Genomic DNA, 6,000 nt, shown 5'->3' on the forward strand with positions numbered 1-6,000 from the left:
TGCTTCCTCAAACCCAACAACAATAAACTTTTATGGAGGAAAGGGGACAACTTCTGGACGCCACGATTTCTTTTCTTGGGTGGCCGCAAAGTAAGTGACATCTCGATGCACAGCTGGAACTCAGGGTGGACCTCAAACAAAGAACTCATTGGCTGCTTTGGCAGTGTTGAACCACTTCCTGTTGCAAGAGCTCTTAATTGGAGCTTCTCTGCCTTTTACTGTTACAACATAAAAAATTTGGGTACAAAAGCTGAAACCACCATGGATGGACAATGCTGTTTAATGCAGTCCCTGCGTTTTCGCTGGGATTTGGCTCTTTGTCCATTTGCTGAGGTCGCTCATAACATTTTCTCCAGAAAAACTCGCGCCAGGGTAAAGATTTTCCAAGTCGCAGGTTTCATAGTTTTAATGTTTGATGGGAAAACTGTTTTGGCGCTTTGTTAACCTGATGTTGAAATACAGTATGATGTTCACACTGGGGATGTGCATCTGAAGACGGGTACGGATGACTGAACGATTACCCAAGTTCCAATATGATAATCAGGCTTGACGTTTCTATATTGTCGGTCAATTACTGTTGTTTTTGATGTGCATCTTACTCAGACGACATTCTTCAGGCTCCTGATTGGCTAAACGGCTTGACAGTTTGGAGTCAGAACTGTGAAACAGGACAATTCAAAAGACTTTTGTCAAACTTTGAGGTCCGCTTTGTTATTTAGGGATACCTTTACGTTGATGTCCTCGGTCCACACATTATTTCAGGTTTTACTGTGTCGGAAATTATTTTCTTCAGGCCTCTGATTAAAGGTTAGAGATGTTGGTGTTGCTGATTTTATTTATTTTTTGTGAAACAGTCAAATTCGATAGGCTTTGGCCAATGTGACAGATAACATTTTTTCAAATGTTATTGTACTGAAGACCAATTAGTGTCTAATCCTCTTGTGACTCTGCAGTCGTGACCCGTTTTCCGTTGTACTGCTGATAAAAAAAAAATAAGAAAACCAAAAAACTGAACGTGAGTCACTTGCAGCGCCACGCCCTCTTAAAGCACCAAACAAAGAGTACGCGACGCCTGCATTTTATTAAAAAGGGCCTTGGTGAGACTCAACGGTCGTGCCTAAGGACCATTCAGATTACTTTTGACACTGCTGGGAACCCCTACTTTCCATTTAGCCAAAGGGGATTGCCCGACAGGATTATTTCATCACCATCTTGATGGCTGTCTAATCCTGCAGATTTGAGTCTTGGCGCGCTAAAAGTGAACACCAAGACCTCACCAATCTGCTGGGACTTGTGTGGAGGACAATGTTAATGGTTCTTCAATTGGTGGATTCAAACACAATAGCAAAAGAATGAAGTCATTCAAGTCAAGATTACATGCAAGAGGCGCTGCGTGTCGAGATGAAGGCCACGCACTGCAATCATTTATGGGAAAATTATCAAAGTGCAGGCACTTATGTTGACATGAACATCAGAGCAGGATGACCTTCATGTGAGGCTCTACATATCAACCCTGACTTCCAGCTGTCAACCATGTCAGCGGTATGAGCCCCATGGAGATGGATCTGATGGCATGCATTCCTGGGAGAACTTTTTTTCTTCTGCATGCGGAAAAAAATCGAGAAGAATGCAACTGAAATTAATGGTTGACTTTACTGAAATGTGGCGTACGCATGGGAAAAAATATCAGATGGAAAATCTCATTGATACTTCTCACACTACAGTAGTGACACTAGCATACATTACATTGTCAATATTCTCTGTCTTCTATTCACACATAACTTTTTTTTTTTTTAAATGAATGGCTGCTTGGCAAGTCATTATTTGAACTTGATGAAGAATCACATCACCAGACACGATCTGATTGTGAATGCTCTGTGTTTTGGAACCAAGCATGCAGAACCTTGGAGAATAAACATTTCGAGTTGACAATGAAGCTTACATTTGGTCATTATTGGGTAGCTCCTTCAGCCAGAGACTGTTACACCCGCGCTGCAAGAAGGAGAGATTCCGCCGCTCATTCCTACCGACTGCTGTCAGGCTGCTGAATAAACATATGTGAAAACCTGTAACCATTGTAAATAGCACAGCCACCTTACACTGTGTTTTCTATGCTATTGCTAATTTATTATATTTATTCTACAAATATATTGCCAATGCTTTATTTTATATTGCACTTCTATTGAACTGTGTACAGTTCTTTTCTGAAACATTTATTTTGTGCAATGAAACACTTTATTCCCCCCCCCCCCCAATTTTGCTGCTGTAGACTGCAAATTTCCCCAGTATGGGACAAATAAAGGTTATCTTATCTTATCTTATGCTTTCTATTTACTCAAAACTTTAAAAAAACAAAACAAAGCAACTGATCCGTATAAATGATGCAACCAAGAGCACATTACTGGCCTCGATAACTTGGCTGAATTAGCTTGCGTGTTGCTTTCAACCAAACAGGCACAGTGTCAAAAATGAGACAAGATCCTCATTATTTCCGTAGATATACTTTTTGTGACAGCTTTGTTTGGTGGTGTCCTCGGCGCAGTGAAGCTTTGGCAACAATGGAGGAGACAAAGGTGTGCCTGTTGATTTTTGACAGATTGCCTTATCCCAAGCTTGCATTTATCTGGGTTACTTTAGGGTTTCGGAATTTTTTTTTCTCAATCATACCATATAAAATTGGTAGAGCTTGCATGAACCTCGGTAACCTGACCTCAGTGAGAGATGAAATATGATTTCTCTTCCCCCCAGCACACCACCCACCCCTTTCCATTTAAGAACGTCCACATTCAACTCGTCACTGCAGGGTTTCGAAAGGACGGGTGTGATTTACGACATCAACGATGCTAATACCGCTTCATAAATGTAGTCGTCGACGGTTCTAGTAATTGAACAATGTGCTCTGCTAGCGTTACAGCAAAATGACATTTGGTGGCAGTTCTGAAAGAAACCTGCAAATAAAAAAATAAAATAGTTGAGCTAAAACTGTGGATTCTGGTGGGGATTGATCACTTTCAACACTCCGCTGCTACATTTCAGAGACAAACTATGTGTTTTGGAAGCAAATAACCTGTCAAAATATTTCACAGAGCCTGAGCTTTTAATGCTAGTTACCATGCTGCTCTGGAAATGTAACAACACGATCACTTTAATCTATTTTAGTATTCCAAAATGTCAAGTTGGCCTTGTACCACAGACACGCACACAATACAATACAATACAATACATGCTGATTTATATGGCGCTTTCACAACAGCGGCAGCTGTAACAAAGCGCTTAACAAAACAGTTAACATAAAGTAAAATAAATAACACAACACTTAACATAAAACACGGACAGTCGTGCAGTCCTAACCACTTTTCCGTCACACGCACACAACAACAGTCGTCGGCTTCTTGCCGCTCATGCATATTTTTCTTGACATGATGTCCACAGCTGTGTATGATTTTCGGGCTAAAAAAATTTATCTGGTTGTTTCCACTCCACGGTTCTTTTTCTTTTTCTTTTTTTTTTTTGCATGCGGTACTACCGTGTTCATGGGTCGTCATGGGACAATAATTCTTTACACACCCGGCTTGGACAAAAAAACAGATCCTGGTGGAGCATTTTCTAAAAAATTGATGTTCTTGTAATGAGTTACAGTCCTCACCTTCAGCATACAACCTGGGTGAAGGTTACGATTAGCGACTAGCGCTCAGTGAGTATCCAGGCAGTAAAAGCGTGCGCGTGCGCGCGCGCGTGTGGGTGTGGTTCTATGTGTGTGCATTGGCCAAAGCTTATTTGGCCTTACATCCTATACAGTGAAAGACTCTCTTGGGGTCACATCAGCCAAGCAAATAAATCTCTGTTTGTTCAGAAACTACAAAATGCCTAAAAGGAGTTGGAAGCTGGAACAATAATTGCAAAGGGAGCACGTTGGGTGGGGGTGGTGGTGGGGGGGGGGGGGGTGTCATTTTCCCAAAAGCTAATTTAGCCGGTTGATGCAACTTTAATGAATGCCATCCACTCTTTGGCTATTCATAGTCCTTGGAAACGTCTTTTGAACAGAAGATAGAATTTCAACACACTGTATTGTGGCATTATTACTCAACCAAAAAAAAAAAAGGCAATTTATCCATTTTTCTGCCATCAAAAAGAAAACACGCATCATTTGCACCAAGAGCCAGGCATAACTTGTCACTGAGCATGATTGATTGTGATCATTGATTGGCACAATGTTGAGTATAAACCATATGCATCCGCGCGCTGCGGAAAAACGCAATTAGATGACCCACGTTTGAGATGGCACCCTCATGAGCTGAGCGTGTTGCATATCATCTCCAGCCAATACTTAGGTTAAATGTTTTTCCACATCGCCATATGGACATACTTTCCATCTCCATCCTTCTTTGAGGGAATCACTCACAAGAGACCCGCTATTTCCAGTACTTGCTTCCATAGCACTGAGTAACACTGAAATTGTATTCGATTGACTATGTGGAGGATTAGTTTTTCAGTGGTACCCCTACTAACGAACGTCTCTTCATATGAAATTTTCAAGTTACGAGACATCTCAACAGAAAAATATTGCCTCTTGTTAGGAAAGAAATTTCAAGATATGAAAGGTAAAAATACAGTATGGCCTGCTACTCCTAGCTCCGAGTTTCCTGAACGCAACATACTTAGAGCTGCTCGGCTATTGGCTATTACCGAACATCTTCCTAGCATCCCATTGATTAAGAGGGACCTCTAACCTTATGTGTGTAGACACTGTCTACACACTCTATTTATCTGTGTACTAGACAGATAGATAGATGTGTGTCTATGCAGCGTCCTCGTCATTCGCACAAGAGGTGTTCCGATAGTTTTACGTAAATGTGAATCCCCAAAAAACTGTTTACCAGTCGCGCGATCGCTCACTCCGCTGATGTTTGCCTTTGACACTTTTGAAAGATTGTTAAAAGCTGACAAAAGCAAACATCCTTGGATCAGTTCTTGACAAAATGCCAGGCAAAAACCTCATCTGAGAGAGAACATGAACTAAAGAGGACCAAAAAAAAAAAGATGAGTATGCAGTTAGAAGTTAAATGACCATCATTTTTATTCTTTACTCTCTTCTTTGTTTTTTACATAATGCACAACTCTCATTTATTGTCCATCCATCCATCCATCCATTTTCCAAACCGCTTGATCCTCACTAGGGTCGCGGGGGGGTGCTGGAGCCTATCCCAGCCGTCTCCGGGCAGTAGGCGGGGGACACCCTGAATCGGTTGCCAGCCAATCGCAGGGCACACAGAGACGAACAACCATCCACGCTCACATTCACACCTAGGGACAATTTAGAGCGTTCAATCAGCCTGCCATGCATGTTTTTGGAACGTGGGAGGAAACCGGAGTACCCGGAGAAAACCCACGCAGGCCCGGGGAGAACATGCAAACTCCACACAGGGAGGCCGGAGCTGGAATTGATCCCGGTACCTCTGCACTGTGAAGTCGACGTGCTAACCACTGGACTACCGGGCCGCCCTCATTTATTGTCCAATAATCTAATTTGTAACATGTATCTGTTACGAATTTGGATGCATTTTTATGCTTCACAAAAAATGTATGTCTGAATTTTGGGAAGCTCGAAATGGATTAGGGCATTTACATGGAAAACGCATCTCTGCTTGCAAAATTTTCAAGTTAAGAAATTTTCCGGAACCAATTAATTTTGTAAGTAGAGGTACCACTGTATATACAGTATAGGTTTGCAGACCAGACACTATTAGAGGTACTGAGAACTAAGCGGAGGCTCATAGAGGATCGAGCCTGTTTTGTTGCTGGTCCCACTCTTTGGAATGACCTCCCACTGAACATTCGGCAATCTTAAAAACTCATCTCAAAACTGATTTCTAGACTTTGGCTCTTGACTCAGAATGAGACTTGATTTTTAGTTTTACTGTTTTTGTGTTTTCTACTGTCTTTGTAAGTAATTTATTATTTTATTTGGTTGTTGTATGTGTGATCTTTGCTCGATGTAGA

Source organism: Hippocampus guttulatus, chromosome 2 (genome assembly GCF_054856545.1).
Source record: "Hippocampus guttulatus isolate MCC_2025c chromosome 2, RoL_Hgut_1.0, whole genome shotgun sequence".
Taxonomy (NCBI): domain Eukaryota; kingdom Metazoa; phylum Chordata; class Actinopteri; order Syngnathiformes; family Syngnathidae; genus Hippocampus; species Hippocampus guttulatus.